This window comes from Plectropomus leopardus, chromosome 12 (assembly GCF_026936395.1).
Source record: "Plectropomus leopardus strain MGB_pleo_1.0 chromosome 12, ASM2693639v1, whole genome shotgun sequence".
Classification (NCBI taxonomy): domain Eukaryota; kingdom Metazoa; phylum Chordata; class Actinopteri; order Perciformes; family Serranidae; genus Plectropomus; species Plectropomus leopardus.
Genome location: NC_142187.1, coordinates 31,103,110 through 31,125,786, shown reverse-complemented (window position 1 = coordinate 31,125,786; position 22,677 = coordinate 31,103,110). Strand labels below are relative to the sequence as shown.

Sequence of the window (22,677 nt, the reverse complement as noted above, 5' to 3'; positions counted from 1 at the left end):
TTGGTAATGTTTTCTTTCCAAATCATACAAGATACATATTTTTGTTTTCTCTTGTGATCACAAGAGAGCAGTTTCTGATGTTGAGCACCACTTGTGATCACAAAACGATTAGGACAAGGAGAAAAGGAATATATCAATAATAAATTAAAAAGCATGCCATGATAGATAAATGATACAGGCTAGTTATGCTGACATCAAAAATTATTCTCTTAAAACCACAGAAAAAGCAAACAATATAATACAAAATAACATTTTAACTAGTCCCAAAAGCTGCCAGTTTTTAAATGACTGTCCATGCAGCAACCACTCTGAACCAAGAAAACGTAAATCTTTATATATAAAATACATGAAGTAAAAGTATTTTGTAAAGATAACATCTATACACACTTAAATTGAGCTTTGTTGACCTCCCATACACCACAAGCAGTACCGATTCATAGTAAAATAATACAATTTTACAGGCTAGTCATGTTGACATCAAAAATATTTTTCCTGTAACTACAAAAATGCTTCCCCTGGACCCTGTGCTAGTAGGAATTTAAGCAAAATAAACATTTCACCACTCTTTAAAGACATTATGAGCCACCGTTTTAAAAAATACATCAGATATTCCATATACCTTCAAAAAATACCAGTTGGCTTTAAGGTCATTAAAGCCAATCAATATGTGGTCATTGTGTATTATGTGATGATTGGATGGTGGCATCAGCTTTTTGTCCAACTAGTCACCACAAATTCTCACAGGGCTTTACTTTTCAAAAAGCTGTATGGCAAGGTTGTCAAAGTACCACGAAAGACAGAGGGATTAGTAGGTTTTCATTTCACCTGAAACTGAAAAACTACACCTAGCAATGCTAGTCATAGTCACACCTTGGACCAGTGAGAAGAAACTAGTCGATTAAAATCAGCCGCAGTAATGTACTGAGTGTTTGACAATAAAGTCGCCCATGCCACATCATGTTTTGACATTACTTCAGCTTTCTAAAGCACAGGATTTGGTTGCAGCCGGACTTAGTCATCAATGAGGAGGAATGCACAGGTGCTATAATTACAAAGTACTTTAGAAATCATATTATTAATTTTTATTTATTCAAGGTTTCTAAAACACAACAGTAAGTAATATATTTTAGAAGAGCAAAGCTTCAATGTATGTTATGACATAATAATTCATATGTGGGTCAAGGTTTGGTGAGTAAAGCCTTATTCACTAGCTTTCTTGATATTTACAAGCCTTTATATATATACCATAACAAACAAAACTGTTGGTAGTCATAGCCCCTTGCATTGAAGAGGAAACTGCTTTTTAGAAATGTATCTTCTTCTGTTCGGATGATAGCGTTTCAGTTGTTAGCATGGCAGGGTTAATGGTCTGCATAGCCAGTTTGAAGTTAATTGCATGTGATGGGATAAGCATGCTTTAAGTTTAATGTGCCAATATAAGCAAAGTCTCCCACCACTACCAATGGTTTCTGTGTTGTTCTCAGTTGGTATTCTTCTCGTGGCCGTGACAAGTTAGTGCAAATATCTCAATATTCAACAGCAGTCTCAAAACTAAAAAGACTTAAGAATGGATAAAGATCCTGCAGTTGCACTTGGCAACCGAGGATGCATCATACGGTGATTTGGCTGAGAATGAATGAGAAGTCCCACAGTGCTTAAGGTTGTAGTGTGAGAACAGGGTGAGTACAAGTCATTTTTTTATTGCAAGATATCACGTACAGTTTCTTGCAGCGCATTATAAATACTCTGGCATCAGGCATTAGTACCGCAGTACCTTTTTTGTTGCGTCATTGAGGCCAAGATGTATCCTTTCACTTTCTGCAGTCACGCTGAAATGTTGTGCTTTCTGACTCTTCAATCTTTCGTCAGCTTTTAGACGTTTGACATTGAAACAGCAGCGTGTTTATGTTGCCTTGTGTGTAGAAAAGGTTGCATCTTAAAGCCTCTAATGCATAAACCTTTGTGGAACTAAAAGCTCTACTATGGCACTTTCTTCGACTTAATTTAAGGTTTTTAGGGGTATATTGCATCCTTTAGTACCACTTATATTTTGATAAATCTTTCACCTAGGTGTCACATTTCTATTGCAAGTCTTGAGGGAATATTTGATGTGTTAGTGACTGACACTGGACTGTCACAGCTACTTTGCTCAGCAGAAAAGGTACAATCCTGTTGTTGTTTTCTGAAGGGATTTAAAAACACTGAATCACAGCAGTACGGTTAATTCTTTGTTTTTTAAATGCACACACTGCACACACATTTAAGAGATTGTTCTTGAAGGTATTATTAACTATTTCAAGTACTTACACAGTTGATGCATGTTGTTAAGTGTATAGATATCCACATAACTACCTTTTTTGGTTAAACACCGTTGTAACAAAACAGACTCATTAACAGAATAAACAGAAAAATAAAGAAAAAACAAACAAAGACAAATATTGCATTACAGGGCCACTTCTTAGTCCCTTCTTTACACCACCTGTGTGAAAGCGTTTTATTAAAAGTAACAATACAAAAACAATGGTATACATGGTAATAATAATTTACAGTCTCTTTTAAACGGCAGCTGATGTCGTCCTCTGCTCAGAGGTTAAGGAGCTCCCAGATTTTCAGCCACTGTTCTCCTGTTTTTTGGCTTAGCCACGACCTGCTGCTAGCTGCATTTTAAATCTTCCACGATAGGTTGCCCGATAACTCACTCTCAAAACATCACACCCGTCCAGCCCATGATCACATCCTGTCAGCTGTCCCTTTTATATAGACCTTGATTTAGTGCTGTTATTACCTCCGTTGCCGGCTCATAGGTGAGACAATCCTGTCACAATCGTGACCTTTTATACAGAACGATGAAGCGACATAACGGTGGGTATTCTGGCCTTGGACAGGCAGTGTAAAAGGGACTTGTTCAGTACAAAAGCAGTGCAAGAACTACAACCTCAACATGGTCAGCTTTTGTTTAACGTCAGTTTAATTGTAGACATTTCATATTTCAACATGTCAGTATACACCAATTTCCATTTTCCTTTTTATAAAGGTTAAACATATTGGTGCTCCAGACAGGGATCAAATTTATTAATTTTCTCTCTCTGGACTGGCACATTCTGGTTACTGAATTAGTTGGGGTGCAAATTAATGTATTTGTCCACCGGCCAAATGGGTAGTGAATGTCCAGATTTTACCAGCCACTCAATAGATAACCTTTACTCAGCTTACCATTGTCCTTTTGGCTGGCAAGTGAGTCAAATCTACTAGCCACTTCGGTGTTTTTTTGCACCCTGGTATTAGTACTCCGTCTGCTGTGTTCCACAACAAATGTCATTATTATGCCACATGGTTGAACCAGTACCTTTCTGACAAATGTATTTATTGCAGGACCGATGCACTGGATTGCTTACACCTTCTGGTCAGTTGGTCGATTGGTTGATCGATTCGCTCTTGTCAGGTTAAATCCTTATTGGTTGGATGATTGCAAGTGTTAAATTCACGAAGTCATCATCGTAAAGCCGTTTTTTTCAAGGTGCTCTTCTTTAAACATCCGTCTGGGAGATACAGAGAGCTGTGGAGGCACAGAGCTATTTTAGCTTGAACGCTCAGGTAGCATGTGGCTGCTATGATATTGAATGTCTGTGGAAGTAAAAATGTCAAAAAGAAGAGAACTAGCTTTGACTGAAGGAAAGGCTGAAGCACATAGGGGAGAGAGGACATACCTGCGGATCTGAGTGGTCAGCAGTATTAATTTCTTCTCCAATAATTCTCTCTTTTGTTGTTGTTGTTATTTAGCATTCATATATGTGTGTGATATATATATGTATTCATTCATATATGTATGTGATATATAAATATGTGAAGTTTGCTCTTCGTGGTTTTTGTCCCACCCCTCCTTCACTATGACTGGATGTTTGGGTAAAAAGTGATGAAGAAAAGCGCAGCATTCCAAGTTGAGCATTTTTTAAATCCCCGCAATAAAAAAAAAACATGACACATGCAGCGCTCAGCTCATGTGATGCAGAAATTACTTCAAAACGTTGCTTTCAAAGTATGTGGCTTTGACTGTCATGGCCAGCTGACTAATGCAACCATTAAACCTCCATGCACACCACATGTGTAGGGTGAATTTAACAACAGCCAAATATTGGTTGACCTTGACTGATAACTGAAAGGTTCACCAGCCACATGGCTCCCCCGACAGAATATGGCCTGCTCTGAGAGAGAGCAGTGTTTTTTTGCCAGAACTGGTGTTGGATATGTTAATTTCCTTTTCCTCATCATTTCTGGAAGGACTCCCTTGACTGACTCATTTTGATCTTGCTCTTGCTGCTCTTCCAAAGTTTTTTCTTTCACTTTTACCCATCCTTTTTTCCTCTCAGACGTTAGATTTGTTTGTATTCCTTACCTCCAGTGCCTGTGCAGTTTGTCACATGATTTCACTCATTTTTGTCATTTGTTGTTGCAGCCTGGAGAGGAAAGTAGTGTGTTCGATGGAAGTTTCTCATCTCCCCACTGATGCAAGTGCAATTGTTGTCATATACTACAAATAAGATTGCATAGATGCATGGTCAATGTGGGTCAACGGTAAAACATGTGATATTGTGGAATTTGACAAATCATGGATGCAATTTTTTAGGAGTGTAACATTACACGTATTTATATTGAACTGTTTGGTTCAAGGCTTTTAGTTTGGAAGGCAAACTGAACAATTTGTTAAACTAAGGTTGAGTGATATATCAGATATACTCGAGGTATTGGGGCTTGCTCCATGTGCGATATTTAAAATGACTAAAACATCAAACATTAAGTGTAAATTTCCACATTGTTTTTATAAGCCATCGGCGTTTCGGTTCTCTCGCTCTCTCGTACGGCTCTCTGCCCCTCAAAGACATTCACACGAAGCAGGGCTTTTGCAGGGATCCATATGGTGACTATTTCGTCATATTTTGCGACCATGGAGCACGACTACAACTTGCAAATACAATTAATATATGTAACTGGAGAGCTGTTTGTTTGTTTCCAGCTTACAGAGTTAATCATCAAGTTCAACGGCGCTGCAGTAACAGGCTAACTTATTGAGTGGCATTGGCAGTAATGCGAGCAGGTGAGGCGTGTGTTTGTATTTGCAGAGCTCCTATTGTGACTATTTACCTGTGCGACTTGCAAATATTAATAGCATATGAACTGGAGAGTTGTTTTCACATTTAAAGGTGCTGCGGTACCTGTTTATCTGTCCTCTAAGTAATAAATCACTAATAAATCCAACATGATTTGAGGGAAATGACTTTGTTCTGTGATGATTGACTGCTGGAAAAAGAAATCCTGACAATCAATGTTATTGTTGGACCCTTCAGTCATGAGGAAGAGGCCCTTTGAGACGGCTAACGCCAGGGTTCACACTGGAGGCAGAAGCACTGCGATATGTCAGCTGTCGTGCGAGCAGTAGCTTGGCTGTTCACACCAGCAGGGACAGAGGCTGAATAAGATCATTTATATGATGTATGATTTATGCTTTTTATCACTTGTAATGAATTATCAGTGTGTTTTCTTGCCAGATTTACTTGTGGCGAAAGTAGACGAGACACTGACAGTATGAACGTCAGAGTCGCTTGCATCCAGGGTAAACAGCCCAATTGGTTAACATGAGTGCAGAAAGGAAGCAGGCACAGAAAATCAGGTCTCTCGCAGCCCTTCTGCGTCTGTGAAAACCCAGTGCAAGTCATCCAAAAAAACCAAAATTAAAAATAAAAACTTTTTTTTAATTGACATTATCTCTAAGGACAAAATGTACAAAATCATAAAAGGAAAAAGAAATGTGAAAAAAGAAAAAAACAAGGAAAAATTAAAATGGAATTTAAATTGATTTAAATATTATATTATTGGGATACAGCTACACAAAGATAAAGATTTATATGTTTTTCTACAGCCATTTTTTGCCTGCTTGTTAGACTGAGTCATTTTGAGAGCTTTTTTTTTGCCTGCTTGTTAGACTGAGTCATTTTGAGAGCTTTTTATTTGTGTTCTTGATATAATAGTATTTTGACAGTAGTAAAATTATCAGCTTAAGCAATTATTAAAAGCTAGATGAGTTAAATAACAATGTAAATACTCCACAGCCCTGTTGTGGTGCTCGTCTAAAGAACATTATGAAATTTATCGAGGGAATAGATTTGGCCATTTTAAAATGTTATTTTCTTCGTCTATCTTGGCGACATTCGGTGCCAACATTCATCCTCTGATCTCACCCGGATGCAACGAGTGCCAGGTCTGGATGCACAAAAATCAGATTTTCCTGTAATTTCTGCCAGATCATGAAAATCAGAAGAGGGAGGGTCTGCAGTCACATCAGTTTCACACGTGCAGTCCAGGCAAGTGTTCATACGAGCAGAGCAGAGAGGGGGCCGAGTGTGAAAAAGCACTGCAGACGCACGTAAAGAAATGCAGCCCCAAGAGACTCGTAATGGACAGTTTGATTTGAAGTATGTACCATTAACGCAGTCCTTACAACCTGATGTCGAGTCGCACAGAAATAACAGATTTGCTTAATTATTTTTGAACTCTTTAAGATTTCCTGGCTTGGTAAGCACTGGCACAGAAAAGACCTACTGTATGTGTAACTGGGAAACCATACCATGGCTGCTAAAGCCTTCCCAGACAGATTTTAAGCCTCTTAGTTAGAGAAGGGGTATTGACCAAGGCGCTGTAAAGCAGGGACAATTATATAAGGACATACAGTATTCCCTTGTGTGTTGCTTTAGGAGTTGCGTCTTCTAGTGTTTTGGGTTTCAGTTTTTGGGATGGATGGAAAAGACATGGTGCGCTTTCCCGCCTTGTTTTTATTTGAATTAATTTCATTTGTGTCAAACATAACACTAGTTTTAAGGGCCACTGTTTGTCATACAATGATTTATTTGTGGCTGCTTAAATCAAATACTCCCTAAAATAAATTGATAAAAAAAAATGCTCTACTTTGGCTCTGATGCAACCGCCTGTCTCTATCTGCAGTAACCACTCTGTAGGCTTGCTTGATGTCCCGCCCAGAGCGCTATCTGATTGGTTACATGACCCAGCTAATAGCCTACCAACACTGAAGACTGCTGTGTCACAGCGAGCGAAGACGAACCCAGGCTGGAGCTGCTCTGGTGAGCAGGTGGAGCTGTGTGTTGAAGGTGGCAGGAATGACTGAAATTGAAGTAAATATCACAATCCTTTACGCTGAAGTTGCATAAACATTTAGTGTTTCTGCTGGCAATGTTATTAATAGTTGTTTCTGGATGTTATTTCAGTCATGTGATTAGGAGAACTGATGCACTGAGATGGACGCGAGCGAGAGATGTGACCAGATGATTATAGTTAATAAAAAATCAGCATATGACACTTCAAATGCTGGATGTATATAAATTGGACCTGCCAGTGCGCATAAAAGACATTCGGTACAGGCCTACTAGTTTTAACACCCTTATATGTTGTATGTTCTGTATAAGTATATGCTGGTAAATTTCACAGGTGTTTTGTTTCTGTGATGCTGGCACGCAGTGTCCATGATCAAATTTTGACTCACCAGCCAAGGTAGATTGAAAAAAAATCTACTGGTCAAGTATTTATTTATATTTTTACCTCTTTGTTTCACATAATTTGTGTCAGTACATTTAATTGAGATAAAAATATTTTGTGTTAAATACAAACTCAAAGAAGAAGCCAGAGCAAAATCTAAATCGAAATTATTTAAATTTGTTGAAAAACTCATCACCACAGCCTCTGCGTGTAAATAAGTTCCCTGAGGTCAGCAGTGATGCAGTGTACATGCTTATGGCTTTTATTATGAAAGGTAAGAAGCGGAGAAGCGGAGCTAATGTGATGCCGCTGCAGTGTAGGAAGCAAAAAGTTTGCTGCCCATGGAGGTTTGCAATATGCACAATGCTAGCGTGCAGCAGACCAGCTGATGTCCCATACGGTCAATAGTACCGCAAAACTTGTAGCAGTCGAAAGGGTCAAGATTCGCTGCACCAGCTCATGTGTTTGTGTGTATTGGTGACAAAGACAGCAGCAGAGCAGTTTAGGAGCAACAGAACAGTGCGCCCGAAACACGACAGAGACTCTGCACAGTTTAATATATGACTATTTTGGTACAAACATGTAACCACCAGTGTGGCAGATACCCTTTCGAGATTTATTCGCCAAGCAAAAAATCTTCTCTCCTTTGGTTTTTGGTGGTTGTTAATTTCAGACCCTGCTGGCATGCTATCTTAAATGACACGCTAGAATGGCATGACGCTGTTGTTTGGTTTTGTGCAAAAATGCAAAGGCAGCACGAAGAAGAAACTTCTTAGCGGCCTCATAGTGTGATCTTTGGGTCAAAAGGGCTAGTGTGACTCCTGGAGTTGGAGCCCTTTTTTCTCAAAGACCTTTTTCATGAGAGGCTTAGTCTAGTTGGTTATGAGATGTTTGGACTTATATTTTGTGTTCTAGGTCTAACCCTCCTGTCATCTCGGAGCACTTCATCAGCAACACAGACTTGTTATGAATTCAGGCCGTAATAAAGCTGTGAAAGTATTGGCCTTTAACATACTGATTGCAGTTCCTCTTTTTTTGTTTTGAGTGATCACAGCAGGGCTGTACCTTCAGGGAAACCCCCCCAAACGGTCGCAGTATTTGTTTTACTCTTCTTCTTTTCTCTTGTTTAAGACTCCTAACTTGATCATGTTGAAGGTTTGGAAAGATTGTAAATTTTTTTGTTAAAAATTCCACAACACAGAGAGCCAAAGGCAGAAATCATCTGTTTCCCCTGTTCCAGACAGCTTATAATTCTATAAATATCACTTTCACTTTGAGTCGTAGACCACATTTATTGTGTTGCTGTTGAAACGAGACTGTGAAAGCGCTAGTGCCGTTTATGATATGAAGTGCCTCTAGCCAGGCATCTGCAGTTGGCTCCGTCAGCAGAGTATCTGCGTCTTCGAGAGGCCCAGCAAGTGTGTGTGTGTGTGTGTGCGCGTGTGCGTGTGCATGTGCATGTGTATGTGCATGTGTGTGCGCGCGTGTGTGTATCTTTGTGTGAAGAGGGTGGAGCCTGCTGATTACACAACATGTGCTAGACTTTGCCAGCAGCTGAATGTGTGCAGAGCGTTGTTTTTGTTTGGTACGTTGAGTGCAGTATCTCGGTGTATAACGGCTGATGTTGCCTCGATAATCCACCATGTGCTTTAAAAGACTGACAATTCGAGAGCCTGTGACCTTCCTACAGGAGAACACAGCATGACGACGCAGAATGAAGGAAAGGGGGGAGGATGGAAAAGCTGGGTTGTAATATTACAACGTTCAGGGTTATTAATATTTGATTAGCCTTTAAAGTTTCCTTTCATGAATGAGTAGTGAGAGAGATAAAAGTGTGCGTTGATAGTTAAGGAAGAAAAAAAGACAATTTGACAGTGGGCATGTGGTTTGCATTCTTCATTGCTGGGCTGCTTTCACTTTGCTGATGCCAAAGAAAGCGATCATATCCTGTTGTTTTTTCTGGCTCTTACAGTCGCCATGCGTTCTGAGGGCCGAGGACCCTCCTGTAGCAAAATAGGTTAATAAGTATTTCCATTTATGTGCATGTCTTGTGGTTGGATTTGTTGCATCTCCATTATTTTTGTATGGAATTAAACATTTCGCTGGCCTTTTTTTGACCTGAATTTTGATTTTGGGAAATTGGGTCAAATTTGGTTATTCATTGACAGTTGTGTGGTTTGCTATTCATATAGTTATGTATGTCTGCACTTTTTTCATTTACATAGGTTTAATCTTAATAAAAGAACATTATCAAGAAGGCAACACGTGTCTCTTAACAGAGACTGCTTTCATGAAGCTTGTTTTAAGAGTAAATTTAAAATAATTAGCTTTTTTCAGTTATTTCACTATTGTTGAGAATAGGGATGTCAAGTGTGGACTATTCCAATTGAGTGTTCAAATTTAAATTGGTTCAAATTTGTTCAACATGATGACTAATGCTGAGTATAATGAGAACAGAGCTAATCAACATTGAAATTTAAGCAGTCTCTAATATTCAGAGAGAAAGAAGTTCAGATGACTCAGGTTCACATTACAAGCAAATTTAGCCGAAAATCAGATTTTACTTATTTATTTATTTATTTTGCTCTCATGTCTCATGATCTAAGGCCTCAACAGAGATGTTGGATGTCGCTCTTGGCATCCTAAACTGTTGGATGAACTGTTTCTTAATAAAATCCTCCACATCACAGCCCCATCACCCCTGACACACCTCTCTCTGCACAGAACTACCAGCTGTAGCTGCAGAAAGGAGCTATAACCATGGCTTAAGTGTTTCTTTGTTGTCTCACACTCATCCTCAACAGATGATAAATTGCAGTCCATCCACTGCAGAAAATCATTCAAGAGATTAACTCTTGCATTTTGTTCATTTTTTCCCCAAATGCCTCACAAAAGTGGCATTTTTGGTTGTCATCCCAGTGCTCGTGTGTGACGTTATTTGTTGCATGTGAGGTGTTTCAGAGCAGAGATTTGTAGACACTGACGTTTTGGTCCCTTCAAACATTACTGTAAACAGTCTAAAAGTCGATAGTAGAAAGCTTTGTTGTCGTTGTACATGATGCAGTGAAATTCTGAGTGCTACCACTGATCAGTGCAGTTCAAATCAATAAACAAGACGCACATCAATCACACAATAACCCATTTTCCCCACATAATATGCACATTCCTCTAATAGTCAAACAGTGTAAATATAAAATAATAACAGTGCCAAAGGCGGAAACATCAGATCTAGGGGGAAAATTTAGCATTAAACCCTGTAATGTAATGAACGCAGCCTCAGTATCCTGAATAATGTTGACCGATCTCAGCTAGTAAGCTTGTAATATTTCTTACCTTCCTGACATTTGACTGGGGTATACGGTATATAACAGTTTAAGTGGTTGCATGACATCAGAGTAATTGTAAGACTAAGTGGTCTTAAAGTTTCGGGTATTTCCAGATAAAAGCATTCTTCTACGTCTGCGTCTCTGGTAAAAGTTACTGTGCCATCTATGTATTTGTTGACTGATAACATTTTGAAAGCAAGTTTTGCCCATATCTTTGTATAGGGTTGGTATACCTGAATAAATAGTGTTTACTAGTATCATCTACCTCAGCAGCAGATAAGGTGAAATCACCGTGGAGTGGGAGGACACTTTTATATTGGAATGGTGTTTATTGTGTCTCCATGTACTGGAGTAGTAAAATGTTAGGGAGTCTGGCCATTTTGCATTATTCTGTAATGCTTAATTTGTTGAGATTTCTAGTAGAAGTTGAATGAAGTATGACCAAGGTGTCATGTTTAAAATGCTTCTGATACAGTCAATTTTTAAAGCTATCGAGTGAAACATTTGCCTCTTTAACGTAAAAGCTCAGCTCTTTGCCTCTCCCCCCACACACCCTCAAGTTTTAAATTAAATACTTGGGAATCCAAATCAATATAGATTTATTGATCTAACTATGTTGCTTCAGATGCAGTGCTGACTATAGAAATACATAAATGCTAAAATGCTAGTATGGTTGGAAACTGTTACTGCGAATATGTTTTTAGCTCGGGGCAAGGGAATATTTTTCTGTTTTCTCCTGTGCATGAAGACTGTAGTGTCAAAAACAAGAAATGATGTTTGTGAGCCAATATTTAGAGCTGAAATGAAAATGCAAAAAAGGGGGTTCCAGCATCTCAAATTTGAATATTTGTTGCTATATTCTGTGGTTTCATATTGGATATATTTAACATTTGGACTGTTGTTTGGACAAAACAAGTGATTTGAAGACTTCTCAATGGGTTCTGCAAAATTATGATTAGCATTTTTTACTATTTTTGCTGACCAATTCATCAATTATTCAATCAAGAAACTATAATTATATTATCTATAAATAGATTAATGTATACAGAAAATAGTTTGCTCTGTGGTGTGTTCATTGGTGAAGATTATCTTGCTACACAAAACATGTAAGTAGCATAAGTGTGTTTGCCATCAAGCTTATTTTCTGCAATAATCCAATATTCAGTGGAAAAATCCCATAGGCTTTTTGACATGGGGGCCAGGGTGATGCCGAACTTCCCCGTCGGCCTACAGAAAAACATCTCTGAAGCACCCTGTAATCATTGGTTGCAAGCAGCCCTTTACCAAATACCAGACCCATATTAGTTCTTGCTAAAAGAAAAGCTTGGCTGGTATTTACCAGTTGAAAATTGAGTGTCTTTCCTCTTATTTTCTTCCCTAGTAGTGAGCATACACTGTTTTATTGGCAGATCACATTTTTGGTCAGTGTACAGTTGTGCTACAAGAACATGGACAGGAGTTTAACCTGTGTGTTGACTTTTTTAAATAATTAATGTGCACACTAAAGTAAGTAAACTCAACCTCTGTTAGTGTGCTCTGTAGACAACATGAGACCTTCATCTGCCTTATCTTAAAAGCCCCAATGGTGAATATACAAAAACGAAACTGCTGCTAATCTTCACGCCGCATCACTGTTGATCAGAGACGTTGTTTGCTCAGTAGTCTGTGTATTTCTTAGAGTCTAAAGGCGGAGACGCTGTGTCAACCTTTACACGCTGGCCTCGCCGAGGCTTACTCTAGCACTGCAAAGCTGTGGTTTTGGCACGGCTGGGGCAGCCATGTGTCGCGCCTGTGATCGGATCGACATCTCATCAGGCCTAATAGGATGTGGCAGGTGTAGATGGAGTCATGTCTTGAATGTCATGATGGGAACTGACACAACATTTCCTCTCTGTGGTTTATTTTTCAGGCAGAGGCCTGCACATTGCTCATATCAGCCCAGTAGATTGGGAATACCTTGAGGTTGTGGCACCTTGTTAAATGTGTTTTGTTTCGTAGTCATGTGGGTGGCAAAGCAGTTTAAGTCGTGTGCTAGGTACAACAGATGTAAAATCACAGTTTTGAGTTATACGTGTTTCATTGCCTGTTGTGCTTTTGTCAGCCTATGAGGTGAAAAGTGACCAAAAATGGATTTTTTTGTTTACCTAACACCAGGGCTGCACATGACCAAAATTACTTTTTTTAAAATCTCTATTGAGATTACAATTACGTATCACAGTGGTTCCCAACTGGTCCAGCCTCAGGGTTCAGACTTCTCATTTGTCATTACTTCAGGGTCCACACATTAGATTAATTACCACATTATTCATTATTCAGTTTTATTTCATAAAATGTAGACAACATGTTGGCTTTGAACACAAAGAAATAAAAAATATTTCAACAATAAACAGAAACAGAGTGAAAGCTCTGTTCCGGAAATACAAGGTTACTTCAGAATTAATTGTGTTTTTTCAAACTTGTCACTTGCTGTTTTCCAAGAATGGACTCGCATCTCATTTTTGGACTGCGACCCACCAATTAGAAATCACTGATTTATTACAACTATTTTATTTAAATAAACAGAGTACAGTTTTTACTCATGTTGTACATTCCTGCTAAAAAAACAAGTATTGGCATCAAAATAAGACTCAAAATTAGAGATGTTTGATATAGGATTTTTTGCCGATATCCAATATGCAGATATATAACAACTCCTTTGACCTATAACCAATACAGAAATCCATATATCCACTTTTTTCTCAACTAATTTTAGCGATCGTCAAGTCGCTTCTGTTGTGGAATTAACATCATATTATGTCTTTCATGATGGCCCACCAGCAGATGGAGACATAAAATACAATGCTTATGTTAATTCACTGTGAAAAATAGGAAAAATATATCACCATAGGGCTGATTTGTGTTTTCTGATATTTCAATTTAAAGCCAATGTCGATGATGTGTCAATATTGTTATGTATCACTAACGTTTATTTAGCACAATTATTCATTTAAACACAGTATTGCTTTCATTAATGTTGTGTTACATTGCTGCTAAATAACAATTATTTGCTTCACAATAGTACTTAAAATATGGCTGTTTTTCACCTGAATTCAGTGCATCTAATATAAATATAAATATAAATGAAATTCTGCTCAAAATACAGGCATACTAAAATTAAATATGCCATCACAGTATGCAGCTCAGCTAAAATAGTGCAAATAAGTGAAGCATGCGTAAACATTTGCAAACTTTTTAATAATGCAGCTCTACCTAACACTCTTGCTTTTCTACAACAAAAAAATGAAATAAGCATGTTATTTATTCATTTTGGATGAGGTTTTTTTTAAATCCTGTTGAATTGCTGCAGTCATTATTGGAAGTTTTCTTGAAAAAACAAACGGCAACAGTTCCCCAGTGTTTGGTCTGGTCATGTGAGCTCGGCGCTGCGGTGGAAATAAGAACAAGACCCACGCCTAGGTCCTAACCTTTGCTCTAATCCCTCCCGCGTTCCCTCTCCCCTCCTTTTTAACCCATAATCAGCAGTAAAGGCTTCATTGTTCTCGCCTGCTGCTCGGATATCTGATCATTAACCTACATTCAGAGCGGTGGTGGCAGGCTTCTTAAGGCTCTCGGACTCTCTGAGACCAATTTTAATGGGCGTGTTTTAGTGCGCCGAGCCTTATTCTCCTGCCAGTAAAGTTAACCCTATTTACGCCTCTCTCGCACAAACATTAGGCTATTTTATGAGGCTTTTGATTTGTGTGTGAGCCATGCCCGAGCCTCTCCCTTGTAAATTTTGGGCTATTTCTGTTTTTATGGAAGCTCTTAAGTGATGGCTAAGGCTATGAAACTGCTCAGCACTCAATCTTACATAAGAATACACATTTAGGACACATAAAGTACATTATGTCTGGGTTATAACAGCTTAATGCTTGGATTAATATGATATAAGCCAGAGAAGTTGGAATTTTTGTCCAACCAATATGATTTGTTCATTAACACTTTGAAACCTGGAGCAACACCACTTTTTAAACCTTTAAACCCTAATCAAATTGGTGCAATTTCTTTCAAAATTATAGCAAAAAAGGCAATGAGCAACTTGGTAAGAAATGTTCCAAGAAATTAATAGATTTCTAAAATTATTTTTTAAGAATGTCTAGGGAAAAAAAGGCTACAGAAACTGTATTTATAACTATATTTATAATTGTCATATTATATATTGATTAATTATTTTATTTGTGATACAGACGTATTATTTTTTAAGCACTTTTTTGCCTTGTTTTTGTTAAGTTTGTTTTTTTTATGTTGGTTTGTCTCTTTTTTTTTTTGGTTATGCTCATTTTCAGGTAATTGTCTTTTACTTTTCACTAATTTCTTGCTGATTTTTTGGGTAATTTCTTCATAGGTTGCCTTCATTGCCTTTTTTGAAAGAAATCCAGCCACTTTGCTCAGGTTTCAAAGGGTTTAATTAAAGAGTATTCTCCGTAGATTGAACAGAAAATCAAGCATTTGGTCCATTTTTGAGACAACAGATCCTCATCTAAATGACCGCTTGGGCAGTTTAACCAGGTGGTTTAATTTCGACCACCGAACGCCATCTGTAAGGGTGGCTGGTGCCTTGATCAAATTTATCAGCTCCTGTGAAATTTTGGCAGCTGCCTGTTCATACATTCACTCACCATTATTGGCAATGGTAGCTCATGCTTTTCCCATGTGGGGGAGGTTGAACCGGAGCCTCTCCACCTCTTCCCAGGAACATGGCCGGCTCGTTTATGCAACCAAACATCTACTGGAACGAAGGCCAGACACTCTGGTCGGAGGCGTGTTTTGTCTGTCTGGGGTTAGGGTAGTGAGAGGTGAGCAGACGCCTTGAGGCATCCAGTGTCACTCGCTGTTTGTTTGTCCCTGTTGAAATCAGTTCAGATGACCCAGTGACGGAGGGATGAGAGCTTCACTTGTTCTGGGCATGCAGTTTTTATGCTTTTGAGTTTAGCTAGACCGTGAAGGCAGAGGGTTTGCATGACCATGGCTCATGCTTGTTTATTTTTATTGTATATTTTTAAAAGTAACTTGCTGTTTGTGATTTTTGTGCATTTTTATTTTGTGCATTTTAGTCAGGTGCTTTTTCAGTCCAGTAGATACATTTTGCTGAAAAAAATGACTGAAGTGAAATAATCTTACTGAAAACATAATCCTAATAAATTTAAAGGATGTTGACAACATTTGCTGATATTGGTGATATTATTTGCCGTTGAGAAAACGATAATATATCACAATATGTTGCAATACTCGGCATATCGCAAAAAAATTAAAATTACAGTGATATTGCATTGTAACTTCTGTAATGTGATAATATTGTATTGTGGAGCCTCTGGTGATTCCCACCCCCACAGGTTTGTGATTTTGTGCACTTTTATTTTGGGTGTTTTTGTCAGGTACTCTGGTGAGCAACTGGCCTGGTTTACAAATAACTACAAGGTTATTGCCGGAAGTTTTATTTTCTATCAGTAATTAATCCAATATCGTGTTATGAAATAAATTACTCCATTCAAATATTAAGCATGATTTAAAAAACACTCAAGTTTAATGTTTTACAGTTGCTTACCTAATCTAACAGCCACTAATATTCAATCTATAAACTACTAAAAAAAACTCTGAACCAGCATATAATTGGTGTTTTTATGTGATAAAAACACAATACATTGCAAGAATAATACATTATAAAAATTTTGAATTAACTGTTACTGTCTTGAACTGTTTTTCATCATTTTAAAAATAATTTGGATTACAGACATGTTGAAGACTAGGATTATCTTCTTATTTTGTATTGTTGACTGGAAAATAATTGGACTGGACATTTCTAGGGCACGCAACAGATTTGGTGCACACAGTGCGAGGTATTTATATTTTACAGGCACATAAATTGGATGGTAATATAAACATGTATGCTGTTAGTGTCCGTGTATGATCATGTGGAAGATGGCTGGCTCTTTGCTGGGTATTGTTGCCTCCTCTGCCCCTCTCCCGTAGTCTCCGTAATAGGGCCTTTGCGCCTGGCTTTGTCCTGCTACTCATTAGGGAGTCGGAGGAGAAGGCGGAGGAGACGAAGGCTGGGAGTGGATGCGCAGCTGAGAGAGACCTCCCCCATCATTTAGCCTGACGGCATACAAGCCCATAACCACGTGACCGGCTGTTTACTGTCGCAGCAAGCGTAGTGTGTCTCCTTGAGCGCGTTACAGGATTTGCTGCCTCCTATTGTATGAAAAATCCGACTCCAGCTTAAATGCAGATTTCAAGAATTCTTGCTAATTATCCACTTGGTTTTATTTCTTTAACATTTTAAACACAGCGATGAATTTAGAGCTTGATTTCTAGTAGATTCCTTTGTGTGTGCAGCCGTAACTGCAGCCACATGGGAGATCAGGGGAAAATCACATATATTTTCCACATGGTGTGTGTGTGAGCTCGCAGCAGGCTGGACCAGGCTGTAGTGGAGAAATGTTGCTGCTGCTGCTGGTTGTGCTGGTGCTGGTGGCTGCACTCTGTGTGTCAGGCTCCATGCTATTCTTAGACCTCTTCCCTCCCTGTCCCATCCTGCAGTCTGTGGATCAGGTTACTGTACTGTGTGTGCTCTCCATCTATCCCAGCTACGCCACCGCCGCTCTCGTCACCACCCCCAACTCCTCAAACCCCCAAACCGCTCCACTCATGCAAGGACACGCACTGAAGCAGCCGCTCTGCTGTCAGGGCCAACATGCTCCAGCACTACAGGGAAATGGTTGTTATTGTTGTTAGTCAGGAACCAGTGGAGTTAAAGTGCAGGAACACCAGGTTATAAATAAATACAGAGACATCTGCTTCTCAGAGGGACCAGCAGAGCAGCCAGCACACTTAGCTCGGGATTTTACAGACTTAGTTCACTCACTGCAGGTGGATATTGAGATATTTTTAAATTCAGACCCATGTTATTAATCACAAGCGGTTGTCATGTCAAGACTTTAAGAGGATAATTTAGAGATTGTGTTATGTTTTTGAGTCTCATAATCTGAAAAGTAAATTGACCTCCAGCCCTAATGGCCACCATGCTTTGGTTTTAAACTGTTACAGTAGTTTGTAGTAGGCTGGGGGGTTCAAACTTTTTTTTGATACAGATACCTTGGCTTTGGTACCAGTTCTTGAACTATATTTTTGTCTAAATCAATGTCATAAAATCCATTTTAACAAAAAGAAAATACATTAAACACTACAAAACAAATCCTCTCCTTGGCATTTTCACACAATCAAAACTGTTTCATAGCAAAATATTTAATCCTGTTTACCACTTGTGGTTAAATATTATAGCAATAATAATAATAGATAATGATTATAATAATAATAGTAATGACAATAATAATAACTTTATTTACATAGCACCTTTAAAAACAGAGTTAACAAAGTGTGTTGACAAACAAGGCAGAAGCAAGAAGGGTTTTTGCAGAGAGCCAAACAATAATGTCGAAATAAGGCAGACAAAAACTAAGGTAGAATTAAGCTAGAGAGAAACAATACAAAAACGTTACAAAAATAACCATCAGCCCATACCAATAACAGTGAATACAGTAACTTAAGTTGTCTTCTTTAACAATTTAGTTTTATGTTTCAGCATCACTTATTAATGTTATCATAAGTGGCAGGTCTCTTCTTCATCTTCTACTTCTTCTCTTTTATCTGGTTAACGGTGGCAACTGGCCTTAAAGGTGTATTACCGCCCCCCTCTATGGGCAAAGGGCTGATTCATATTTAGGATTTACTGAACATTTCTTACATCTTATTGAGGATAATCACATAGATAATTATTGATAGGTCCTATGTTAGGATACCCAGTCAGTATAGTGCCGTCATCGGGATTCTCGTATGAGGGAAATGCGGCGGTGGAGATTTTGAATCTCTCTAACGTGAGGTGGATGTGAATGCTAAGGGGAAGATGTCTGCGGCCACTTATTCTTCTTCTTGCAGTTGAACCCGCAGCAGCTTTCTGCTCTCAAAATTAATTCCACACACGTTCAAGTGTTTCATCAAATTTGTTGTGTCGCCGGTCTTGGCACCAATGTCCTTCTTGCAGTCACTGCATTGTGCGATATGGCATCAAGCCAGATAAAATGAAGTCACACTTTGATCTTTTCTTAGACATATTTAGACCTATGGCACGCACACTGATGTAAGCATCTAAAAATACAACAACACAGACATGTGAGTCCCGTCTCTGGGCATAATGTAATTTTCCTGCAGGGCTCTACAACATGTAACAGCTAATAACCAGCTTTATTAGATCTTGGTACAAGCATGCTTTATGCTTCCTGATGAGATGGGCATAGAAATTTGGTGAGAAATGCCGAGGAACTTTTCAGTACTCGATTGCATTGAGACACCGTCGTGGGGCTACATGGCAAACGGAGGTTAGCACATGATTTCAGTGGCCTGGAGAGAAGGATGGTATATTTTTACCAAAATCTATGTGGCTTTGATTTTGATATCATTATCATCTGCCGGTCATTGTCTTCATTATACTGGTAATTGTTTGCTCCGTAAATCATTAGAAAATTCTAAAAAGTTAGCTGTAACATTTTTTCTAAAGCTGTATTTTATGTCTTAAATGTCTTCTTTTTGTCCAATGCAAAAACACTAAAGATATTAAACAGACTATCACACAAGACCAAGATAAGCAGAAAATCTTCACAATTCAGAGACTAGAATAAAGAATTTCAGGGTAATCTTGCTGGAAAAATTTACTTGTGCAAATAATCAATTATTAAATACTTTATTTTTAATTTATATTCTGTTAACCAACAAATCTGTTGACTAACTGTTTCAGGTCTACTGTTGTCCATTTACATAAAATAAATCTGCCAGTATTTTTGATAAAATAATGAGTGTCTTTTCTGTTTTTAGGTCACAGCATCTACAATTTAGGGATTTGCTGCTTTTCCGGAAAGATATTTACGACATTGTGGGATTTAGTATAATTATAACGGGCATTTTTACTATTTTTGGACATTTTAAGACAAAATGTTTATTGTTTTAGTTAAGACAATAATTATCAGACTAATCAGTGATGAAAATAATCATTAGTTGCTGCCTCTTCTGTGTCTTCTTCCTTGGCTGCTGAATTATTTACCACATTGCTGATGTTGAGACTGAAGCAGTGAGCCATCCCGAGTGTCTTTGGTGTCACGTCTTGTGTCTGTAGCACATCTATCACCCTTTTACAGTCGAGATTTTGCAGTTTGATTCTGTTGCAGAAGCTGTTTCACTGGAATCGAGAAATGGGTTAGGTAAACGTGGCTATCACTGTTGTCACTGCACGGGATCTTAGTGTCAAACTAATCAGCCGCAGTCTCTGCGAACTGTAGTAGTCATCAAGGCAGGGTTTTGATCTAGACTTGAAAGAGCCCAAGGTTAATGGCAGAGCTCGCAGGGGCTCATGCAGCCCTGAACCGCTCATGAAACGGCAGTGAATGAGAATGCCAAACTGGCGAGTGCCCAAATACCTCTGTAATTATAGTCACACCCTCCTCGCCTCGTCTCTGGGCCAGATTGGAGTCCTGTCAGCGTTTGTTTTCTGGTCTGGTCCCGGGCTGTCCATACCGCTTTAATACCCCCCTTACACCAGCCTCTTTACACCAACGTGTTCACTGTGGGCCGCTCAATTCTCCCTTTCAGCTGCCTGAATGACGCTGCTGCTGCATACCGTCTATCTGCTGACTAATGACGGACCTCTCACTGGCCTCAGCTGAGCAGCGCGGCTGTGTGCTGGAAAAACGATACCTGTCAACACTGTACTATTACTTAGGATCAGCAAAGGCTGCAAAGGTACCTGGAGATACAAAACGTTGGATTCTTTAGAGAAGTCCGGTCACCTTTTTTATGATAGTTTAGTGTTGAAAACCAGGATTCTGTCTGGAAAGGCAAAGGGCATGTATAACTGTATTTGTCCTGCTGTGTGTTAAGTAGGTTTGCAATGATGTGAGAGATAAAGGAAAGTATCGCAGTTTCATAGTTTGATGGTATTACACAGACTATCATCAGTTACGGTAACACTTAAGGGATGAAACAGTAGTTTTTTTGTTGCTGTTGAGCAAAGACTTCATTGGAATGAAACAATTTTTTAATGGAAGAATGTGTAAGAAAATAGGTGAGTTTCTTCATCTGTCTTTTTCACTACCGTAGATTATCAAATGTACACGTTATGTAAGATAAGTATCAGAAAATGGTGGGAAAAAAACATGACAATTTCTAAAATTTCTTGTTTTACTTGACTAACAGCCTAAAGCCCAAAGCTATTTTAATTTTGACTGATATAAAGGAAAGACAAGCAGCAAATCTTTTCAATTAAGGAAGTTAAGAAAATTATAGACTTAAAAAAACATTGATTATCAAAACATTGACTTTTTTCTGTCAATTGACTAACCAATTGATGGACTAATCTAACAAAACATACACTGTATCCAAAACATATATCAAAGCAACCACAGGGAATCCTATAATCTGAAAATTCACATTAAAAGGAGACTTGACAGTTACATACATTAAAAATATCGTTTCCTGCTTTATCAATGCCTTTTGCCTTGATTGCTTTAGCTATTTAAACTGGTGATACTTGTGGCTTTTACATAAATCCTCGATATGCCACATTATTGTTGCAGGAGATGATGATGTGCGTGATGCGCCCCAACATGCTTGTTGTCTCAATGATATCTCATAATTAAAGGCTTTAAGGCTGATATGATTTATTAAGCTACAGCGGTAGTATGTTGTTGATTTTGGTTCATACTGGGCTGTTTATAAGACTGGCATGTTTGATTCTGCAGTCATTAGCTCTATTTTTTAGTCCAGTGAGTGCTGCAGCATTAATTCTGTCATTTTCACCCTCTCTGCTTTATTTGTAACTGAAAATCAACCACTTACATTTGTGTGTTTTTTTCCATTTCCCAGATTTTGTTTACATCTTAGTTTGGTTGCTAATCTAACATGTGCTGTACATAATGTAGTGTGGTGTATAGCTCAGCCTCACAGGATTAATGCGTTACAGTCCCTGTTGTAGCCACAAAGACCCAAATGACAGGACGGCTGCCTATGTAGTTATAAACAGTACATGTACACTGGATATTTCTGGAAACCCGGCAAGGTAAAATGGGTTGAGACACGGATGTGTTTTTAAAGAATATAGCAAAAGTACAAAACATCGGTTGGTGCCAGCAACTTAAATGTGGGAATCGGCTGGTTTCCTTTGCCGTAAAAGTCCAGTGTTTAGGATTTAGGGGGATATATTGGCAGAAATTTAATATAGTGAAATAATTGTTATCTCTAGGGTACAATCACCAGAAAACAAGAATTGTTGTGTTTTCGTTACCTTAGAATGAGCTGTTTATGTAGTGAGTAGGTCCTTATCAGCAAGTCTGCAATCTTTCTGCAGTGTCCCCGAAAGGACAAATCAAGCACTGGCTGCAGACAGGGCATTTTACATTTGAAGCTCATTTTTAAGTGTTTTTACTGGTCTTAATCACTAGGAGGGAATCCTAAGTGGGAGCTCACGCCTTGGCACACAGATGAAGTTTCAGCTGGTTGCAATCTGCGATCCTCGCTGCTATTCTAGATGCCACTAAATCCTACACGCTGCTCCTTAATACAATTTTTGAGTTATTGATTTATTATATTGTGGGTTTTTTTTACATTTTTGGCTAAAAGAAAGTATGTTAAAAATATATATACAACTGATTTTTAAACCCTGACAGTTTTAAGACTTACCTGACATTAAATATTGCTTGTGCAGCAACAAACAATGTTATTTGTT

The 22,677-nt window shown here is 38.5% G+C and overlaps 1 protein-coding gene across 3 annotated transcripts in view; it reads left to right on the top strand.

Moving 5' to 3' along the window:
• Positions 1-22,677, top strand: part of ankrd12 (ankyrin repeat domain 12) — a 47,859-nt gene that overhangs the window by 2,473 nt on the left and 22,709 nt on the right. The window contains exon 2 of one of the 3 annotated variants that reach the window (XM_042496990.2): positions 6,994-7,181. The exons of the other annotated variants lie outside the window; for them this stretch is intronic. The gene's annotated coding sequence lies outside the window, so the exon portion shown is untranslated. The remainder of the gene's footprint in view (positions 1-6,993; positions 7,182-22,677) is intronic. 3 annotated transcript variants of the gene reach the window in all.